Here is a 24,526-nt window from a genome sequence, read left to right as displayed (position 1 = left end):
AACAATCTTTCATTATTTTGATACCTTCCTCTCTGTATTTGTTTTCTGCAGGTAACATGGCGCTCGCTTTTATGTTTGCTAGAGTTAGCATTATTGATACCTCAATCAAGCCTTTTATTTGTTTTTTTTTTAGGCTTAAGTGCAAAAGTAGCTTACTTTCCTTCATATTCCTGCTTTTTAATATGATTTTTCATAGACGTGCTATGTGCCTCTATTGTCCACTTGAAAGGTTGCACTTGGAAGTATAATGGTCGTATTTTGCTGCTGCTTTTAATGTTATTGAGCCCCGTCACAGAACGGGTGACTCTCCCGCATCTCTCTGGGTCATGTAATCTCGTTAAAAGCCTTCATGGTTTTAGGATTATGTTATTGAAATGTCACTTAATTGGATAAACATTTTTCATGCTGTAAACACACAGCAAGTGCAGGGTTTGTGTTTAGTCGCCGTGGATATTGTTTACACGGCAGGGGGGATTTGCGTAAGTGGAACTGACTCCAGTAAACAGGGGCCCCCACTAGAGGCTTTATGTGAGAAGCTGGGGCTGAGAGAGAGGGAGAGTGAGGCATCAGGGAAAACACTTAGCCCACATATCAGAGCTGCGGACATGTGCTTGGCGAGAGGGAGCGAGCACGTCGGTGACAGGGCTTAATTAATATGAAGAATTGCCTTTGTGTCCGGGTAAACGACTTGAGCAGGAGCCGCTTTGTTGTTTAAGCCCACTCAGCTGAGTGTTGGGTGGGGGATTTTTTTTCAAGAGTAAGCTGTAATCTGGAAATAACATTACACCCAATGCATGGGAGCCAAATTTTCATTCCTGAGATCACACTTTATATCAATCACTCCTCTTTTACCCAAACAAAAAGCACCCCTTGTTTTCTCCAGGCCCGAGGATGTCATTTACCACCACCTCAGCTTAGTATCTGTCTTATTTAAAAGCTCATTTTTCCTCAGCAAATGGTTATTTATGGACTTTTGTTTGTTCTCGGGCATCATCACTAACAATACAGTTAATGGCAATCATTTGTTATTCGGCGCTGGTGCTGATTCTCGGGGATGGGGGCAGTGAAGTGAGAATACTCATTTGGAGGTTGAGGAAAGTCTTGACAGCGCCCATTTATAACAAGATCATTGTGGAAAGTCCAGCCTATTAATAACCCTCCACCGCAGTCTAATTAGCACTCCCCAATACAAACGGGCCTGAAGCATGGAGTAGATAGAATTTATTCTCTTAAAGTCCTCATAGGTCCCATCCATGTTTATTTACAAAAGTTGAATCAACTTTATCCAGTTGAAGCAAATTGTTTTCAGCTTGTTTGGCCAATTATGTAAAAACTTCAGTTTCCACTTTCTAAAAGTTCTTCTAAACACTTCTTCATTTATTGAATGCAAAACAACAACAAAAAAAGCTGAAAATTTGAACTAAACTTCATTATGAACAAGCTTTTGTCACCATATAAAATCCTAATTCCAAAAAAGTTAGGAGGCTCTGTCAAATTTAAATGAAAACAGAATGCAATGATTTGCAAATCTCATAAGCCCATTTTTTATTAGCTTGTTTTGAAATTGATGGCTGCAACACATCTCAAAAAGGTAGGGACAGGACCATGTTTACCTTTGTGTAGCATGTCCTCTTTAAATTACAGTCTGGAAACTGAGGAGACAAAATGCTGGAGTTTCCAGAGAGGAAGCTGATGTAGCATTCTAGCAGCTCAACAGCACATATTGTATTATAAAATATCATATCAGGTTGTACTGTATTGTATTACATCATATCATATTGTATAGAATTGTATCAAATTGTAATGTATAAAATCGTATGATATCGTGACAGAGTGGTGTTTTATACAGTGAAAGGTGAAGATTTTTAACCTGTCTGGTTGAATTGTTATGACATTCCGAGTTGTAAGCAAAATTATTTCTTAGACAAGCGGGTAAATCATAATTTTGATACAAAACTTTTAATATGATTGAAGAAAAATGAACAATGCTGATGTCAAAAATGGTCAACAACTGTAGTTTGTGAAAGAGTGGAGCCCTCAGTGCATTAAATTTGGGAAAAGTATTTGATCTTACCAACTACTTTTGAATCAGTATTTTATGGAGGTAAGTTTGAAATGTGCTTGCCCAAACATTGTTACAGTATAATATAAGGGTAAATCAAACTTCAGTATAATGTTAAGAAGCAAGTGTTGTTAAAAAAGTCCTTATTTTTCTTAAATGTCATATCGAATCACATGGCATTGTATCATATCATATTATATCAGATCATATTAAATCATCATATTGAATTGTATTGTATAGTTTAGTATCACATCAAGTCATATTGTATCATTACAAAATATTCTATTGAATCCTATTGTATCTGTTTGGGGCTTTCCCTGTTGAACTCTGTTAGAGTGAAGAAAATTAACTGATCCTGCACTTAATTTATACGTTCTGTTTTCTTCTGTTTTTCAGATACAGTGAGATTGGTTGTTTTTCTATCAATTACCAGTTAACCATGACAGTATTATCATCCTGGGGATGTATCACAAACTGTCATGTCTTGTTTTGTGTCATATGTCTGATACTACTAGGGTTGACAGCAGTTGGTCGATTGTTTGGTCGAAAAGCTTTTGTCCGATCAAGATCCCCCTGGTCGCAAGTCGCCACCCCCCAACCCCTCCACCCTAACCTGCTGACCAGGGAGCAGATAGAGCGAGAAGCGGGACTAGTGCACAGCTGACTGATATAGAGATGTGCTGCTGGGGACAGAGAAGCAGTGTAGCTCTGGGAAATGCAGGTAGACAGAAATAGCCAAAATGACACAGAATGGGTTATTTTCTGATAATTTTACAGCAGTAATGCTCAAAGTAACTGAGAAACAATGCCATCTTCAACTTGACACAAAGATGCATGCTGTTTGGATGTGGCGCTGCTGCATGTCTCTGCTCTGCCCTCCCTCACAGCATCAACCCCCGTGGCCGGTTTAATTCACTGGTCAGCAAATAGGCTACATGGTGTCCCCTTTTATAATCTCCTTAAGGTGTTCACATTAGCGTTAGCTACTCTTACAGACAGAAAGCAGAGGAGATAAAAGACAATGTGGTCCTGGTCAAGTCCTGACTAGCAGACTCATGCCAATCATATTGCATTGTATGATGTTTAAAAATCTAATCATATTGAATCATATTATTGTACCGTATAATATCAAATATACTGTATCATATTGTATTGAATTGTCCTGTATCTGATGGTATTGCATCCTATTGTATTGAACTGTGTACCAAATTGTTTGGTGTATCATATCCTATGCTATGCTATGCTATGCTATGCTATGGTATCATAATGCATCATATGGTAACATGTCGTATCCTATCGTCATTATATTGTCAGTTTAGTAAAACAATCATTGCTTATAGCTCCACCCAAGGTTTTCTTAAACTATCTGCATCTTTGTACTTTCCCTCCTAAACATTTCCATCATGCTGACATGGTTGGTATCCATTTTTAACATTTGATAACATCATACTTCATGGATACTCGAGGGTCTGTGTAGCTTCAGATGCTAAGAAGTACACTGAGACCTTTATGCGAAGTAGCTGACTCCCTCCCTTCCTCCTCATCCTGCTCCTCTCACTCCTCCTCGCTCTCTTCAAAGTGCAGTTGACTCGCTGCTTATCAAGCCTTAATTAGTGATACATTTTCTCCTCTTGATGTCTGCTGATGTATTTGAGAAGAAAAGGCAAATTGAGTTGTAGCCTGACCCGGGAGCCAATCCTTCTTGAAAATGTTCTCCCTCTTTACCTCCCTGCCTCTCTCAATCTCACCTCATTCTCTCTCTCTCTCCCGTTTTCTCTTACGAGGCCAGGAGTGGTCTGAAGAAATGAGGTGCAGCATTAGTGTGTTTTTTTTTTTTTTTTGCTTGCCTGTGCAATAGAAAACAGTGCACGTCAGGGCCCCCGTCAGCAGATCGGGGAGATGCAGATGGGAGGTGAAAAAGCTCCCCGGTGGCACTCGGGCCCTGCTCAGATGTGATTGCAGCCGCCAGGATGAAGTCAGCACTGACAAAGTGCGGCCCATTGATGGATGGACAAAGCCGGGAATGGGATGTGAGAATGGATGGGGCCGGAGTGGGAACTTAACACGGACAAACAAAATGAAAGACAGAGAGGAATTACCTGCTAAAGCGTACCGGCAATACAAATCCCAGAGCAATTTACTTACTGCTAAGTGAGCACAGGAGGACTGTTTGCATCGCTACACAAGCGCACCACTGCCAGAATAGCTTTCATTCGCTTGATAGAGGTTTCCAGTTTTTACACAATTGTTTTTATGATTGCCTGTTTTTCAATATAGTCAAATGAATACTTATTAAGAGCAACACACTCGCTTAAACCTGGTCGTACACACACAAACAGGCTATAGAGCTGCAGACTGAATAACCTTTACTGGAGTTTTAACACATTTCTCTTTATGCTTCATTTTAGGGCAGCTATTTTCAAAAAAGGGGTCTAAAATAGGTCTAAAAGCCCAATAAACAACAATTGGTTGTTGGATTTCTTTGACATACCATCAAAAATCCCAAGATATTTCTCCTAAAATGTTCTAAAATTGTCTGATTTATTTTCAAGAACCAGCTAATGTTTGGCATTTTATTTATGAAAAGGATTTATAGGTTATTGCACTTGTTCTCAGTTTATTTTCCACAATCGATTATACATTTCAGCACTATTTCAGACTACATCTATAGGCTGACTAAAGGAGCTTTAAATCGTCTGTGTGCTCAAGCACAGTTTAATTTGTCCCGCCTCAGAGTGGACTGTAAAACAGCAGATATTTTAGGTACCTCATGGCCTGAACAGAACTAATAACCCCTGAAACTCCGGGCCAATAACCTTCCCAAAGCCAGGAGCTGTGTGGGGGGTAGCAGAGTTTGCTCCCTTGTTGGGGAATGAATTCTCATTACGATTGCACCAGCACTACATTAAATGTCAGTGTTGCTGCCGGATGGGGCCCGTAAGATTAAGACTAATGCTGTTGGCCTCAGGAACTCCGATTAGAACTCTTCTCATTAATCAGAGTCTCAGAGATGGAAGCAATTTAAAGGGCTGGTCCTCCCTGAGCAAGGGGCAGGGCAGCACCCTGTCACCGCGGAGGGGCACCCATTCACTATCCGTTCATTAGGGCCCCCAAGGGCATGTGAAAGCCAGTCACCCCTTGATGCTCACTTCCAGCTGATCTGACCACTGAAGATCTCCTTTCACTCAGGGACCAGTTGCCATATTAACTTGATTTTGTTTTTATTTGAAAAGGAAGTAGGGCTGAACAAGCTGGAGAAAGATAACACTGTGATACCTTTTTTTTTTGTGCTATGGGTGAAATATGAAGAAAAACAGGAAGCTGCTCCAGATAGATGCAGTGGGTTTCTATAAGCTTAAATAAGGACAGTTAACAGGTAAAACTTAAAATCCTCATTCATTATATTTGATTTAAAGTTTTTTTTTTTGTTTTGTTTTGTTTTGTTTTTTTTGTTTTTTGTTAGACCTGCACAGTATGTGCAAAAATGGGATGGGTTAGCTTATGTTATGAATACTATACTATAATTCAACTTCGGGGCTGTTTAATTTTCATCCTTATGCAGACATGTTGACAACGACATAAATCACTTCCTTACTTCTGCTATGACAGCATCACAGACTTCTGGAAGTCTCCCCTTTAGGACTTATGGGTCATGCTGAGCCAGAGCTTGAATTTGCTGGAGTCCTTTTGTCTTCTTATCCCTGCATTAAGGTAATAGAATTATTGAGCTGTAATGTTTGATTGTTGAGAAATAGCATCAGAATAATGTAACCTATGAAAATGTGACCAAAACAAAGTGTTTGTGTGGGTTTTCATTCATCCAGGTCATAGTTATGTCAGATATGGGAGCATATGCCAGTTTGGCACATCGTCATGTCAACCTTGGCCCTGTACCTTCCACAGCACGTGCGGCTGCCCTCACAACTGGACCAGGTCACCAGGTCCTGGGCACCCAGGATTCAGGATCAAGTGAGCCAGATCAGGCCTGGGAAAGTGTGACAGGCGCTTCTGTGTCCAGCAGCTGGCCCTTCCCATCCTAGCTCTCCTGATTAAGTCAGCATTAGATAAGTCTTGCAGCGATACTCTAACATTGTACTAAGGAAAATTCATCACAAAGGAGTCCAGCCAACATCCCAGGCCATCAGTCAGTGTACAGACCTCACAAGAGCATAGTCAGACCAGGAGCAACAAGGACTGAAAGACTGTCTTTTGTATGTATGCTCAGATATCGAGAGCATCAGTACCACACCATCTTGCCTAGCAATAACATCACCCCATGTGCAAGGCCAAGTCTAGAAAATTAGCCAAAAGACTTCTTCACTTCTGAACTGAAGAAACATCTTTAAGAATCTTAATCAAGTCCAGATACCCCCTTTGGACCTTGTTTTGGATAAACAGAAAGTGCTACTTTATAAAAAATGAAGCCTAGTGTAGTTCATGCAGGGCACAGTAGTCATACAATTTTTGCCTCCCAGCTCCCACAGCCAATCACAGCTCTTTGTCTCAACACAGCGGTTCATATAAATATGACATACTTCTCACTACAGCTTACGAACCAGTCAGGACCAATCGCAGTGGAGGCGTGACGTATGCAAGCAGCAACAAGAGACTGGTGCCGTTATGGCAAAAGACATTAGCATTTTATCAGAACTTGACCACATTTCTTCGCTAAAAGAAGAACAAAAAACAGCAGTGAGTAGTTTCTTTTCAAAAACAACAAAAGTTATGTACTTACATGTCTATAGTCGCCATGGTTCACGTTATTCCTTGGTAGCTGCGCACTCACACCTTGGTTGCGGCTACGTCACGTGTTTTGTTGCTCTGATTGGTCCGTCAAGATGTGACAGAGAGAACGTTCATCCAATCCCACTCTGAGTTTTTTTTTCAAATCCTCTGCCCTCTCCCAAACGCTTAGTATTAAAGGTTTACCAGATGGCGTGTCAGGTTAATATTTTGCATGTTCTGAAGGAAACAGGAAGTTTGAAATATTCAGGGCCACTGCTGATTGGTCAAATGCTCTGATGTGAAACTGACAGATCTCTACTAATTGACTATGAAAAATGATGCTGGTTCTACAGAGAGGTAGGGAGGCTCACAAAAGCAGTCAGTTGAAGTAACCATATATGGTTCCTTCCTTTATAAAGAGTTAATAGCATGTACAGATGGCCTTTTGATTTATGACTGTTTTTTTCTGAAGGAAGTTTAATTTAGGAATCCAAAGAAAGAGCAAGTTACGTCAATAACTAAATAACTACCCAGGAAACAGCTTCAGAATAAAAGCTTTGTGTGGTGAAAACATGGGTAGTGCTAACATAGAAGACACAGATCGGGCTTTTACTTTGGCAAGCTTAAGTATTACCAAACTGCAGTCTTCTCAGGGTTGTGTTGACAGACAGGAAGCATACAGTGAATCTGCCTCAGCAAACTCCACTTTTTAACTGGCATGCAAAATAATTACCACCTTTAGGAGTCTTTGCTGATTTCTTCAATTCCTTAAAAGCTGGGGTGCTGTGAAATTGTTTGCAACTCCAATAAACCCATATTTTATCCACAATAGAACATAAACAACACATCAGATGTTGAAACAGAGACATTTTTACCATTTCATACATTATATCAGCTTATTTTGAATTTAATGCTGGAAACGTATTTTTAAAAGTAGGTACAGGCAACAAAAGGCTGGGAAAGAAAGTGGTACTTCATCCGGAGGAGCATGTTGCAACTAATTAGGTAAATTGGCAGCAGAACAGTTACATGACTAGGTATAAAATGAGCATTTTAGAGAGTATTAAAGGTGGGCAGAGTTTTACTAATCTGTGAAAAACTGCCTCTAAAAATTATGGAATAATTTCCAAAAAATGTTCCTAAATGTAAAATTGCAAAACCTATCCCACCATCTAAATAATATAAAAGATTCAGAGAGTCTGGAGAAATCTCTAAGCAAAGGACGAGGCTGAAGATCAGTATTGGACGCTTGCAATAATAGGGCCCTCAGGTGGCACAGCATTAAAAACAGGCAAAATGGAAAACTGATCTGTGGTTGGAAGAATCTAAGTTTGTAATTCTTTTTGGAAAACATCAATGTCATGTCTTACAGACTAAAGAGGAGACTCTGCACCCATGATGGTGTAGGGTTGGATTAGTGTCCATGTCGTGTGCATCTGACACATCCGGAAAAGCACTGTAAGTGTTGAAAAGTCTTTAGAGTTTCAGAGCAATACCTGATCCCATCCAGGCAACATCTGTCTCAAGGAGGGACTTGCATGTTTCAGCAAGATAACGCTAAACCACATACCACGTCCGTCTCAACAGCATAGCTTTGCAGTAGACAAATTGGGGTTGTGGTTAGTTTTTAGCTTCTGTGTTCATATGCTCACTTTTTCTGTGCTGTGACAGTCCATCCTGTGATTTGTGTGCCTTTGTCTCAGCTTCCAAGGTTATCCAGAAGGCCAAAGAGAAGCTCTGAGGTTTAAACTGGATGCAACCTGTGTTTGGTTCTCTATTAGCACCTGTCAGAGGAGACAAGCTGCATGGGCTCATGCTCCCTGTGACACCCAATAGATGGGCTCCTGCTTTGTAAAACCACCAGGGACGGAAGCAGCTCCTTGGTGGGAGTCAATGTATTCTGTAAACAGGGCGGCAAACGGGAGTGAATCTCCCATAAATCTTGCCGTGTGGTAGTATCATTTCCTTGAGCTGACCTTGGCGAGGACGCAGGATGGGAAGCCTGTGTGGCGAGCGGGAAAAAAAGTATCAGATGATATATGAGCAAGCAGAGCGAGGTAGAACATGAATCAAAGCAGCCTGTGATTAGCTGTGAAATCGTACGCATGTGAAGTCTGTCTTTCCTGGAGTTTTTTACCTCCTATCCCTTTTGATCTGGTTACTTTGGCATCATGGATTAAAAAAGCAGAAAATAACCTCAAACATGATACAAATTAGTGTTAAATGGCGACAGAGATTGCTGGAAGTGTTTGTTGTAGATTGTCTCCTCCCGGCAAACTGCAGAGCAGATCCATCAAGCACATTTCTCTCCCTCCATTTGTGTTTCAAACAAATACTTATCAACAGGCCGTGAAGTAATCAATGAGGATAATCCATCTGGGAGCCTGTCGATATGGTAATGACTCTGTCCCATCGTTATTGCTCCGCAGCCATAAATCACTCGCTTTACCAGAATGCTTAGCAGCTGTTGCAACAATCCTGCGGTTGTGTGGAATAAAGTGCTGCCTTTTGTGATCAATGCTGCAGCATTGTGCTGCTCCACACGCTGATTGTTTTCAGATTTTGTGCAAAAAAAGTTGGATGGATTGTATATCAATAAGTCAAGGGGCTCTAACAAAATGGAAGGCTGCAGGTATATCACTCTCAGGTAATCAATGCTCCTATTATGCTTTGTTAATGGTGCATTCATACAAGCACTGGTGCCAAATATGAAGTAGAGGAACAATCTGGGATAAATGTGTAAACAGAGAGGTTGCACCATCATCAACCTTTTAATCTCCAAGAATGCATGTCTCAACATGACTTTTTTAGATCTTTGATCTGTAGGAGCATCATGATTGGGATATGAGTTTTTCAGGAGTTTTGTGCATGTGCAAATAGGGCTTATGGTACATTTTAAATTGACTTCTTATCAGGACTACTGACTGACAGCCTGGTTGTGTCCAGCTGTAGCAAAGACAAAAAAAATTGCAGGAAATGACAAAAATCTGGCTAAACCATGTACAGCTGTGAGTTGTTGTGAATCTTTGATTTGAGCAGAGAATTCTCTAGAGTTTTGGAAACCAACAAGGAAGTGGTTAGGCTTAGTCATAGAATTGTCCCTGCATGTACAGTGCCTATAAAAATTATTCATCCCTTTTGATGTTTTACCCTCTTATTGATTTTATAAGTCTGTCGTGGTCAATTTAATTTTCCTTTTATGACAAAAAATTACAAAAAACCCTCTTTAATGTCAAAGGGAAAACAGATTTATATAAAGTAATGCCAATTTAACAAAAATATGTAAGGTAAAATATGTGACTGCATAAATATTCACCCCCTTCTTGTCAGTATTTAGTAGATGCACCTTTAGCAGACTGAGACTGAGTTGATAAGTCTCCATCAGGCTTGCACATCTGGACAGTTTTACTCCACTCTTGAGCAAAATTGCTCAAGCTCTGTCAGGTTGCTCAGGGATCAATGTGAATGTCCCTTTTCAAGCCCAGCCACAAATTCGATATTGGACTGAGGTCTGGGCTTTGACTCAGCCAATCAAGAACATTCACCTTGCTGTCTTTAACTATTTCTGTGTAGTTTTCCCACTATGCATTGTCATGCTGGAAAATAAATCTTCTCTCAAAACGTCGTTCTCTTGCAGACTGAATAAGACTGTCCCCCAGGAATTTGCTATATTTTGCTGCATTAGTTTTACCCTCTACCTTTACAAGCCTTTCAGGGCTGGCTGCCAAGAAGCATCCCCACAGCATGATGCTGCCACCACTGTACTTCACACTTGGGATTGTGTGTTTGTGGTGTTGTGCAGCATTTGGAATACCCCAAACATAGCATCTTGCTTGATGGTCAAAAAGCACCATTTTGGTTTTCCACTTGACCATGGAGTCCCACACATACAAACTCTAGTCGAGATTTAATGAGTTTTCTCAAACAGTGGATGTCTGGTGAAGAACTCAGGCAACAGCTGTTGTATACAGAGTCTCTCCTATCTCAGCTGCTGAAGCTTGTAACTCCTTCAGAGTAGTCAGAGGTGTCTTGGTGGCCTCTCTCACTAGTCTCCTTCTTGCATGGTCACTCAGTTTGTGAGGATGGCCTGATCCAGGCAGATTTACACATGTTCCATATTCCCTCCATTTCTTGATGATGGATTATTGAACTCCAGGGGATGTTCAGTGCCTTGGATTTTTTTATATCCATCCCCTGACTTACCCTATTCAATAACATTTTCTCTGAGTTGCGTGATGTTCTTTTGTCTCCATGGTGTAATGGCAGCCAGGAATACCTATCCGGTGACTGGACCTTGCAGACACAAGTGTCTTTATGTTACAATGAGACACATTCACTGCACTCAGGTGATCCCCAGTTGACTAATTGTGAGACTACCAGCACCAATTGGCTGGACCTCTGCTAAATTAGGTCAGTGACTGATTGATTTATAAAATCAATTAAGGATAAAACATCCAAGGTTCTCCTTTGAAATCCAGTTTTGTATGTTTCAATGCTACACTAATCTACCTGGCTGCTTTTTGCAGAAAATGAAATATCAAAAATCTTACTTTCTTATGTTCAGCAATAGAGCTTAGAATTTAAGCTTTAAAAATTATGCAATCACTCTGGGGGAGCAAATTTAGGCCAAAGTGAATCTTAAACATGGAACATTTCTTTGTGGAAGAATGTGTTTGCTTTAATGTTTATTTAAGTGAGGTGCAGGTGCTGCATGGTCATATGTGTTGCTCTTTTCTCAGAGTTGTTTCTGTGGTCACAAACTTGAAGTCATTTTAAGATATTTATGGGCTGCAGACCCAATGAACTCCCTACAGATGTGAAACATTTATAAAACACTGAAGTTTTCGTCCACAGTTGACAAATCTCAGACTGAACTTAATTTATTTTGGCCTTGTGTTCCAGGGAGGCAGGAAGGAGTTGCAGATCTGGGGCCGAGTAAAGGAAGAAAGACAATTAAAAGTGATAGCGCTCGTCCACATGAGTGTCAGCGGCAGCCAGGATGGAAGCAATTTATTCATCCAATCATGCAAGTACATGAAGTGTGCCGGTGTTCTGCTGCTGCTGCAGTTGGAAAATGTGATAGTTGTTTCCTCCTTCCTATGAATCACTGGAGGCAGGATGCTAGCCGGACGCAAAGTGGATTGTTCGGTGTTCTGATAACAATTTAAATCCTGTTATGGATAATGCTGGGTAATGCCGTCGAGAAAATTGAACATGACACTCAAGCAATTTATTATCTTTGTGTTCTTAACCTTGGATGTCGGATTGTTTGTGAAACCGTATCCTTTTGATCCTGTGGAAGGTGCTCTCTTGATGCTGTCATTTTGCATGTGGATTCTAGTAGTGAACAAACAGAAAAAACCAGGGCAGAGAATGATGAATGTGTGGTGAGGATTTACACCAAATTGTGCTAAGAATGCTTCACACAAAGCAGAAGATGTGGTGGATTTATCTGTGTTGAAATACCGCAGCATAATGCTGTGAATGCTGTTTAATGTCAGAGCAGTTAAATCTTTCATGATGCAATTTATCACCTCGTAATTTTAGCCACAGGACAGGTTCAGAGTCAGACCCTTTGCAGATGTGAAGCAGTCACGGAGCTAAGAAAACAACAGCTAGGAAATAAATCACTCAAACAGCTTTTTTGAAGCTTTCTTGAATGAACAAAGCCTGTAATCATTTTCAGAGCTGTTAAACTCATGCCATTGGGATGAGTTTGTGAAAAACTCATGCCCCAGAGGCCTTTCAAGCTGGAGCTTCTTTCTCTCCAGCTGCTTTTTCAGACCCAGCTGCTAACGCCAAAAAAACTCCACGACAAACAGGCCTCGCTTCAGCCCCTCCTCATTGTTGTGGAGAGTCCCCCCCTCCTCTGACACCATGACCGGCCTTTGGTCTGATTTAAGACTCTGGCCTGCTGATGACCCTGTTTGCTGCACTCTCTCCTCCCCTTCCTGCTCTATCTCTGGCTTAGCTTGACTTAGGGAAATGCTTGCTCATTCTCTCCACCACTCATTAATCGGCTGAACAATGAAAGGAGCTGAGTACAAACGCTGTTGTGCGTAAATCTTTAATGTGGAGCCTTTACTGTTTCTCTCCTTTGTTTTATAAGGCTTGAGCTTTGGTCATAAACTGATTTTGAAAAATGTTTCCTGTCTAATTTAACCATATTCACACGGAAGCCATGTTTCCTACGATGCTGCACAAAGGCTGGGAGCTCAAATTGTTGTTATAATGTTTAAAGAGTCTTAAAATTTATGTTAAAATTCTTATCAATGCATCACTTCTAAAACTACCAATAAAAAGGGCATAGACAGTGCATTCAAACAGCATTTCTTTTAAACACAGCAGTGCCTAGTATGACTATTCAGCAGCTTACTTGCTAACACCCTTACCTAAAATGTGGCTGGATGCTAACATTACCTTTCATCATTCAAATGGGACAAAAAAGGCATAAACACTGAAACAAACCACATTTCAATGACCCATTACTTTTAAAACTGCCTAGAACAGCATTCAACAAGCTTATTCCACTCTTAGCTAGAAAGTGACTGAATGCTAGCATTATCTTTGGAAAGTGTTATAAGACAGGAAAGTTTTAAAGAGATTAGAGCGTGACTGGCTGCCACCACACATTTGAAGAGGATGTGCTAACAAAAAAGGTACAAATAGAACTAAGTCTGTAAAAAACAGAACATTTTTGATAATTAGTAAGCTAAAAGACAGAAGCTAAAGCTACCACAAAGCCACTTACTAGCTGATAGTTGGAAAGTGACTAAATGCTAACATTACTTTTTGAAAGGGCAAAGGCATACAGACTTTGTTTAAGCCACACATATTGATATTTAATTAGCCCACCTTGCTGTCCCAGCTAACATGTGTTTAGTAAGAGCATTCACTTTAATATTACTGCTAGAGAAGGTGACTGAATGTTGCTTTGTGTTATTGTTCATTCATTAGTTACTGTCATTTTCTAGTGAAGCGAATAGCATTCAGACACTTGTTAGCTTCCATTAGCCAGGATCACCATTAGCTAGGATTCTTTTTAAAGTGTTTTAAGATAGAGCTATAAACAGAGTAGGCTTTTACTAGTCAAAAACGTCATATTTGACAACCCACTAGTTCCTTTTAGTTTAGCTGATAGCAGTCAGACACTTGTTAGCTCACATTACCATTAGCTACATTATGTTAGCATTTTATTGGGTTATAAGATAGACAAAGTGATAAACAGTCTTGAGGGTTTTTCTAGGTGAAAACTACACATTTGATAACCCATCAGTTGCTGTCTGATAGCAGAATTCAGGCACTTAATAGCTAAGAACAATGTTAGCCAGAGCCTAATATTAGTTTTTAAATGTGTTTTAAAGTAGGTAAAGTTATATACAGAGTAGGCTTTTACTAGTTCAAAACGAGATGTTTGATAACCTGTTAGATACTTTCTGATCTAATAGCACTCAGTAACTTACTAGCAAACATTACTATTTACTGGAATTCTAATAAAAGCATTTGAAAGGGTTAGATAGGCTAACAGGTATATTTATAAACAGAGTAGGCAGCTGCTATTAAAAAACAACTAATAAAGCATTAGTTACTATCTGGTGAAAGTTAATATGATAGCATTCAGATGCTTACAAGTTAAGATAACTATTAGCCAGCATTCTAACATCAGCTTTTCAAAGTGTTATAAGATAGGAAAGGTTATCAACATAGTAGGCTACTAGATCAAACTGAGAAGTTTGATCATCCATTAGTTACTGTCTGTTTACAATCAAGTTAAAAGCATTCACACACTTACTAGCTAACATTACTATTAGCCAGAATTCACGTTAGGGATTCAAAGTGTAAAGATACTGGCTTTTACCTGATAAAAACAGGTAACTAGCACTTAGAGACTTACTTGTTAGAATTACTGTTGGATAAAACTGTATTTTTTGCATATGAAAGAGAAATAATGTAGGTATAGCTATGAACAGACTAGGCTTTCACTGTGTAAAAACACCCAAATTTTAAAACGTATTAGTTAATGTCTGAATACAGTTAAGCTAACAGCAGTCAGGCACTCAGTAGCTAACATTACCATTTGCTAGATTTGCAATGTTAGCATTTGAAAGGGTTATATTATAGGTAAAGTGAGGTTGGTAAGTAGGATAAGTAGGCTTTTATTAGTCCAAAAAAGAGGAAGAAATTTGGTAACCCATTAGTTACTGTCTTAATACAGCCAACAGCATTCAGACACTTGCTAGCAAACATTAATACTTGTTAGAACGGTAATGTTACCATTTGAGAGTGTAACAAAGTTAAAGTGATAAACAGACTTGGCTTTTATTGTGTAGAGAACAGAATTGATAATCCATTAGTCACTGTCTGATGGGAGTTAAGCTAATAGCATTCAGACTACTACTTAACATTACTATTAGCTGTAATTCATGTAAGCATTTAGAGTTAGAGTTATTAGATAGCTAGAGTGATAAACAAACAGGTTTTTACTTTGAAAAATTAGAAAAACCATTGGTTATTGTCTGATGACAGTTAAGCTATAGTCGTTCAGACACTTACTAGCTAGCATTACCATTAGCTAGAATTCCAATATAAGCATTTGATGAGTTAGACGATAGGTAAAGTAATAAAGAGTGTAGGCTTTTACCCTGTAAAAACAACAAAATAGAAAGGTGTGCCTTTAGCCACCGCCAAAAAGCAGCCAATGTTAGCATGCAACCACCTGATTGCGAACTTAACAGTCAGCTATTAAACCTCATGTCTACCTTTTTTAGACTCAATTAAATGAAACATTTGAATTAATTTCTTTCTCACATTACTATCAGCTTATCAAGCCTTTTCCTTATTTCACTCAATCAAAAGGAAATGTTAGCACTTAGCAGCTGTTTAGCTAACGGTAACTTTTTGATGTCTGGTGGTAGCTAATTTCAGATGAAAAATGTTATTTTAACTTTACTATGGCTAGATATACCAGTGGGGGTTTTTGTTACTATCTCTTTTCTGTTTGATTGTTTATTCATAGGAAAATGGTTGAATGATGATAATTTGCTGGATTAATTGCATTTTTATGGCATACAACATATAGAATCAGAGCTAGGACATTAGATATAAATTAGAGCTCCCCACCCTGATGAATGTTGGAGGAAAATAGTGTCTGTCCAGCTATGTTGAATTTCTTCCTTCACATTATCTGTTTTCCTGTCACAAGCTTGGGATCAGTGTAATCCTGGCTTTCTTGCTCTTGACTTTTTTGGCCTTGGTGTGCATGTTTGATGATTTATGCGCTCCAAATGAACGTCATTGCTTTCAAACAAATGGCCAGCCCTTGACCTTGACACTGGGACTCTTGCTCTAGCTTTTGGACAGAGATGTGTAGCCTGTAATACATAAATATATTATTTATGTGTGCTTAAGTTACTGCTTTTGTTGTCTCAGCACATACAGAGAGCAGAGCTGTGGCCTTGGGCCAGACGACAGCTCACTTTGTCATGCTTTTTTTATTCTCATGCATAATTAAAAAACTTAAATTACTTGCCATGTACAAAATTATAATGCTGCAGGAAACAGACTACATGAAAATATATTTTCTTTTGCCTAAGACTGACAGGAAATCAATTAATCCTGATGTATTATTTTGTGCTGGACAGGCAGAGGGCTACAGGAGAGAGAGAGAGAGCATGGAGATTGGCTACAGCTGTTCTCATTGGTGCAGCCATATATTATAGCTGAAGTGTGTGACAGCTTCTGAGGAAAATGGCTGAAGGGTATCAGGCAGGTGACTGGACAGTAAAAAGAATAACACTTGGATGCAAAATGTTTTCAGAGGCTGATGAAAGACCTGTGATGGTGAAGAGGCACTTTACTGCTGTGCATGTTCTATAGGTTCTCCATATTTTTACCAACAACAGCTTTCTGTCACCACTTATGATGATGCTTTCTATCTGACAGTATAGTTGAAAGCAACATGATGTGGCTGTCAAGATACAGTAATATTACTGGATTTAGCACAAATATGACTCCTTTAGCATCTACAACAGTTGTCCGCAGGCCATTAGCATTCTTCTTGGTTTCATCTGTAACTGTGGTCTTCTGTCTCTTCCCCTCAGCTGTCATATCAATCACTGCCAAGACAGTTTAACTGGCTTCTTTTGAGCTGAATACTGGTGTGTGAACTAGTGCTGTAAATCCATGCTTATGTTACACCACTACATTGTTCTTTTTTCCCTTTCCACCTTAAAATTTCCTGATATTTATAGCCGATATAGGCTGCCGTTGACTGTTATATTTACAGCCGATATAGGCTGCCGTTGACTGTTATATTTACAGCCGATGTAGGCTGCCGTTGACAGATATTTACAGCCAATGTAGGCTGCTGTTGACTGATATTTATAGCCGATATAGGCTGCTGTCAACAGCTATTTACAGCCAATTTAGACCACTGTCGACTGATATTTCAGCCGATGTAGGCCGCTGTTGACTGATATTCACAGGCGATATAGGCCTCTGTCGACTGATATTTACAGCCAATGTAGGCCGCCACTGACTGATATTTACAGCCAATTTAGGCTGCCGTCAACTGATATTTCAGCCAATGTAGGCCGCTGTTGACTGATATTTACAGCTGATGTAGGCCTCTGTCGACTGACATTTACAGCCAATGTAGGCCGCTGTCGACTGATATTCACAGCCAATATAGGTTGCCGTTGACTGATATTTATAGACGATATAGGCCAATATTGGCTTATAATTATAAGCGATATAGGCCGGTGTTGCCTGACTTTTAAAACTGATGTGGACTTATATTTACAGCCGATATAGGCCAATGTGAACTATTTTATAGCTGATGTGGGCTGATTTGTACAGCTGATACAGGCTGGTATATATCTTTTTTATTATCTGCAGAAATGATCATAGCTGCCAATACTGACAGTTAGCTTTGTAAGCTAATATCTGCAATACCAAAATCATATTAGTTATATCAAGCTTCCCTCACTTTACTGAATTACCCTCAACACTGGTCCTGGCTTGCATTGAACTTGCATCGAAATTTACAGCTCCTGAAATCTTGTGAACCTTCAAATCAGAATAAGGCCAATACTAACACAACTAGTTATGTGTTATGTTAGATTTAAATTGAAAAAACTTAAGCATTGTATTCAAATTAAAGTAAAAAGGGCGGCCATGTTTCTGGTTTATATTAAAGAAAGAATCATTGATGCTCACTTCTTCAAATGTCAAGAAATGTTGTCTTTTAAAGATCTTGTTCGACCTCTTCTTCTCCTTTGCCATTGTGAGATTTAACAGTCTGACAGATTTAAAAGGCACATTTCTGCCCATTTCATAATATTTCATACTAAAATGTGCAAAGTGGAGTTTGTAAGTCACATGGCAGTGTTTGGTTTATTACCCTTGGTTTCTGGGTATTTTCATCAATCATTTATACAATGGTTTGATTTTGTGAAGACATCATAGAGCATCAATACTAGTCAGAATTGTAAAGAGAGTGAAAATGATGTTTATATTGGATACTAATTGTGTTTTGAGCCTTCCCACCAACCAACAGTTAAATGTTAAGTTCTTGTGTATGTCATGTGGCGTGACATGCTTGGCTGATTACACAGTGGAGAGTCCTGCAGAGGTCAGCTAGCCCTCACTGGTGATCCAGGACAGCTATAATACTCAGTCACAATATCATCGAGGACGAACACTGTTGAGGGGGAAAAAAAGAGGAATTGTGAGTGATTCGGGGAAGTGGCAGCAGCTATTTTTTTCTTTCTCTGGGTTAATTCATTGGATGAAACGTTGTGGCACATGATGTGTCATATATCACAGGCAGGGCATCAGTAATCTTTGCTCAAGGGCATGGATAACAGGCAGATAGACATGTGAATGAGATGGAGAGGGGGGCTGGTGTGAGGCTCATCCCTTTCTGCCATCACCGCAGAGAAGATAGAGGAAGATTTATGGGACATCACAGACCACAGACTAGCAAACTGACCCTCTTAAATGAACCCCCTTGCAAGCACAACAGTGCTCCATCTTGTTTTTTTTATTTTTAAGGTAACACCCTAGCCAGCAGTTGGTGTTACTGAGATTATTTTACATATAGTTTGGCTTCAGTTTGCTTCAGTAGTAAGTAATAAGTAGTACAGCTGGTTGGTATTGGTTCCAAAAATAATTTACCTTTCATTTTTCAATAGTTTAGTCATAGAGCAGAGGAAGTAGGGCAGTGCTTGTGTTCCCATTTTAATTAGTTGAAAATCTGATTTTAAAAACATTAAGTACTGTTTACTAAATTGTGAGTTAATTCCTTACAAATAACTATTTAGGTTGTGGCTTTGGCTTAGTTAGTAGAGCAGACATCCATATACAGATGCTACAAACTTCCAAGGTTGCAGGATTTGATCCTTTTATTTTCCCAAGTGGCTATTTTCCTATCCAGTTGAACAAGTATTCAAATTGTGTTTGACTTGTCTCAGGTAGAGAAAATGCTATGGAAACAGTCAAATTATCATCATGATGTCAGGCTGTAATGCTGAGTAGAGTGTGGCTAAAGTTAGCAGCTAGCTTCACCAGCCGTCATATCACTTTGCAGATTAATATCGTGCATAATGTGGTTGAAGCTAGTGGCTGCCCGTGGTGGGAGGCCTTATTACAGTATTAAAAGAGCATTTGACTGGGACTTCAGGCTAGTATTTAGAGAAATTATAGCTAGTTTAACTGACTTGTAAATCTTATGTGAAAAAGTAATTGCCCTCTAAACCTGATAACTGGTTGTGCCACTCTTGGTGGCAACAACTGCAAGCAAGAATTTGCAATAACTGTCATCTCTGAGGAGGAATTTTGGCCCCTTCTTCGCAGAACCATTTAAATTCAGCCACATTTGAGGATTTATGAACATGAGCGGTCTGTTAAAGGTTATGCTACCACATCTCTGACAGATTTAAGTCTGGACTTTGACTTTGCCACTCCAAAACCATCATTTTTTAACCCATTCAGAGGTGGACTTGCTGGTTTGTTTTGGATCATTGTCCTGCTTCAAGACCTAAGAAAGTTACGTTTGAGCTTTAGATTACACACTGATGGCCCGACATTCTCCTTTAGGATTTTTGGGTAGAGAGCAAAATTCATGGCTTATCACTTGCAACTAGTTGTCTAGGTCCTGAAGCAGCAGAGCAGACCCAGACCTAGAGTATTTAACTGTTGGTATGATATTCTTTTTTATGAAATGCTCTGTTAGTATGGTGCTAAATGTAATGGACACACACCTTCCAAAAAGTTCAACTTTTGTCTCTATAGGCCACAGAATATTTCCCCAAAGTCTTTTGATCATCAAGATGTTTTGGGCAGATGTGTGATGTGTCTTCGTGTTCTTTTTGGCCTTGGAGCTCTCCCATGGATGTCATTTTTGCCAACTCTTTTTCTTATGGTTGCATCATGAACACTGACCTTGACTGAGTCAAGTGAGGCCTGCAGGTCTTCTGGGTTCTTTTGGGATGCCCTGGATGAGTCACCCAAGTGCTGTTGGGGTAATTTGGTGGGCTGGCCACTCCTGGGAAGCTTTACCAAGGTTCTAAGTTTTCTCCATTTGTGGATTATGGCTCTCACCATGGTTTATTGAAGTTCCAAAGCCTTAGGAATAGCTTTGTAACCCTTTGCCCCCCACTACCTCCCTTGATTGCCACAAATTGTTGCTTTTTGAGATGTTTAGCCTACTTTACTTTGTCAGACAGGTTCTATTTAAGTGATTTCTTGATTCAACAGGTCTGGCCATGATGAGACCCGGATGTGGCTAATGACATTGAACTCAGCTTTCTCAAAAAAGTCGTTTTTCACAGTTAATTCATGACATTGCATTGTGGTCTAAAGAGATAAAAGAAGAGGCGTTGGAGTGTTTTGAGCAACTTTTAATCCAGCTTGGTTGATATGTTTCCACTGCAGAAAAATGTTATGTTCCCTTTATTGATATGCCAACTTTTTAACTCTTGTGTCAAAACTTTTTGTAATATTTTAGGTATTATTCAAATTTGGAGCATTTCCAGTCAAGTTTCCCTCTTATGAATTAAAATTGGACATAAAACATAGCGGGTGGAAACCTCACTATAGGCAAGTGGGACCCACATCGACCCAAGACACCCCTAGAAACAACCCTGTTGGCACTTTAAAAGAGCAGGACCAGTACTGCGTTTAAACCATGTGACTAATATCTCCCTCTCATGTCGTGTGGTTGAAATAATCTTAGAACAACCACCAAAGTTGTCAGGGGGTTTCCAAGCAAAACTGAGTAACACACGCAGGTCTAATGCTCAGGATATCTGTATTTGTTTTTACACATTAGCAGCCCATTGAGGTTCGATAAACACAGATGGTTTGGAGCTGGTCCAGTTTCCAAAAGTACGAAACAATAGTCTCACTCATTATTTAATTACAGTCATCTATAATGCTGTCACTTTGGCTCCACCTTGGTTGCCTGGCAGAGCAATGAAATCTTAAACAAAGTCTTGCATGCAAAAGCCGTGTGACAGTAATTCGTACACGTTTTAATTGAGTGTGAGCCCTGAAGTGGCGTGGTTATGGCCTGTCTGATGGGATGTAATCTGATCCACAGTGATAATAACGGCGTGGACACATAATCACTGAGGTACACTGTGTTGTTTGATGTATTCTCGTCTTTTCCTGGAAGAGAAGACGTCACATCTGCCTAACAGGTCGCAGATGATTTCTGAGGATCACAGCTGGTGCTCTCCCTAGGGACACATTCATGTGTTATCATCAGTCATTACCAAAAGTCTTTATAAATTAAATGTTTAGAGTCCCTCTGGGCGTATCAGCTGCACTGTTCATATCTTGGAGTGCTTTCAGAATTAGGAATTAAGACATGCTGTTTCTAATGAAGCTACAAGAGTGAAACTATGTTGTTTGGAGCTATAACACAGGCCTTTATTGCTGCGCTCTGCCAGGTTGGGCTATTTGGCAGACAGAAGGCAGAAATCAGGGCACATTTCCTCAGGGAGCAAAAGGAAACCATTGCAGAGATTCTGAAAAGTGCCTCATGTAGTTCCAGGTAACGATTACAGTACAAGCCACACAATGACTGTGCTCTTCTTCAGTGTTAAAGTGGCAGTAAGAAACAGGAACAAGGAAGGAAAAACACAGAAGCTGGACGATGCTAGATTGAAACTTAACAGATGTAATACAGCCCAATTGCTCTGAACACAGAGATGCTGTGATTGGCTAGTCACATGAAAGCTAACTGGTTGTTGGATTGTGGTGTTTTCTCTCTTAATACCAGATTCAGTCATGGGGTGAATGTCAGATGTGGGCAGCAAGTACATGAACTTTATATAAAGGAATTTAGTCAGGGTAGTCAATGTGCTGGAATTAGATTAGAATTCTTCTTTTGGCCTTGTTTTCAAAGATATCAGTGACCTTGTTTGGGTCATCTGGCATGGCCCTCTCAGTGGATAGCAGCAAAAGTTTGTTGAGCTACATCTGTTCATGAGCTGGGTCTTTATCAGCTTCAGTGTGCAGAATGATCTCTCTACAGAAGCAGCTGGTGGTGTGATATGTACTGTATTGTAAAGAGCTTCTTTTGGATAGGGAATGGCACTGTATTAACCTGACATGCTAGATGGATTTGTTTCACACATCTATCTGGGAAAGCTTCAATAGGAAATGTTTGGGATAAAGGCAGAGGATTTGAAAAAAAACTCGGAGTGTGATTGGATGAACGTTCTGTCTGTCATGTCTCTACGGGCATATCAGAGCAACAAAACATGTGACGTAGCAGCTGTCAAGCTGTGCGTGCGCCGCTACCAAGGAATAACGCGAAACATAGTTGCTGATTGGTCCTGTCACTTTCTAACTGGGCCCAAACGATTCAGATGGGAGCTTTGCAAGATGGATTTGCCAGTGAAAAAGGAAAAGGAAACAGGCGTATGCATCTGCTTTGCAATGTTAGCACTGTATCATGTTTTGTCCAATGCGAGGGCAATTTAGAGGGTAATCCATCATTTGTCTCCTGAAACTGCCTGATAGAGGGCAGATTATCACATTTTGTCCACTAGAAGGGCATCCTGGAGGGAGCTATACCAAGTGTTGGTCATTGGCCCACACCCTAGTGGGCACTTCTTCTTTTTAGCCAAGCAACAATAACTGTGATGTTGGTTCTTTTGCCATCCAGTGGCTTGTAGAGCCTTGTTTTTTGAGTAACTGTGATGGAAAGGTTGAGTGTTTTTAACATTGCAAAGCAGATGGATGTGTTTCTTACTGGTGAATCCATCTTGCAAAGCTGGACAGGACCAATCAGCGTCGAGGGGCAGTACTTTTGGGCGTGGCAGAGTCATGCCGTATGGAAGCAGCAAGATGAGGTTGGTGCAGTTATGGCCAAAGACATTAGCGTGGATGCTGCTAAAGCGTACGTTTTTATCAGAACTTGATGACATTTCTTCATTAAAAAAGGAACAAAGAACAGCAGTGAGTTTTCTTTTCAAAAACAACAAAAGTCGTGTACTGACATGTCTAAAGTCGCCATGTTTCGCGTTATGCAGCTCTCTATGGAGTTCACTCCTCGGTAGCGGCGACAACGTCATGTGATTTGTTGCTCTAATTGGCCCATAAAGATGTAACAGACAGAACGTTCATCCAATCACCCTACGAGTTTTTTTTTTTTTTTTTTTTTTAAAAGGCGCTGCCTTTTCCCAAAATCTGTGTATGAGAGGTTTCCCAGATGGATGTGTGAAACAAATCCATCTGGCGTGTCAGGTTAGACTGTCATAAAGTTGAGTCCCCAATGATGCTTTAAAGAAATTCTTAAAACTGACTTCGGGAATGAGAGCCTTAGAAGGCACTTATACTTTGTCTGGAATGGCACCCTAGAGGGAACTTTTATCATTGTTTGTCCAATGGATGGGCACCAGAGAGCACTCAACCAAGTTTTGTTGGCTAGTATGGCATCCTTGAGGGCATCTCATCATGTTTTGTCCCCTGGGAGGGCACCCTTGTGGACTCCTTATCACATTTTGTCCACAGGGAGCACCCGAAGACACTCAACTAAGTTTTTGTCAACTAGGAAGCCCTATCGATATTTTAAAATGCAGTATCGATTTTTTTTTAAATTAATAATTTACTTTGTTGGTGCGGTAGTTTGTGGTGTAATTTCACCCCCTGACCGCTAGTTTGTGGCAGGCATTGCCAGCTGGCAGAAAGCAGTTGACTGTTCCCTCTTCTCCTAGAGGGCAGTCATCCAAGTTCTGTCCACTGAAATGGCACCCTGGAGGAAACTTGACCCTGTTTTGTCTAACGGATGGGCACCTTGGAGGGCATTTTAACATGTTATGATTATCAGGATGGCACCAGAGGGCACTCAACCAAGTTTTTACCACTGGGAGATCACTTTGGAGAGAACTTTCCCATAATTTGTCAGTTAGACAGGAAATTAACATGTTTTGTTTACTGTAGGGGCGCTACACCAAGATTTGCCCAGTTAAAGGGCACCCTGGAGGGGACACTGTCATTCTTCATCCACTGTTATTCTTCATCATAGGATGCTCACCCAAGTTTTGTCTACTGAAGGGCACCCCAGGGGGTCTTTTGTACACTGAGAGGGCACTGTCATGCTTTATGTCCCACTGGTGGCATTCAAAAGCAGCACTTTATGGCACCCCCTTCAGAGACAGCTAGCTGCAGACATAAGGTTGTTTAAGGGAACGTTTAATGCCAGGTAATGATCAAAAACTATAATTT

The sequence above is a fragment of the Cheilinus undulatus genome, linkage group 20, assembly GCF_018320785.1.
Source record: "Cheilinus undulatus linkage group 20, ASM1832078v1, whole genome shotgun sequence".
Lineage (NCBI taxonomy): Eukaryota > Metazoa > Chordata > Actinopteri > Labriformes > Labridae > Cheilinus > Cheilinus undulatus.
Note: the sequence above shows the minus strand (reverse complement) of the source record.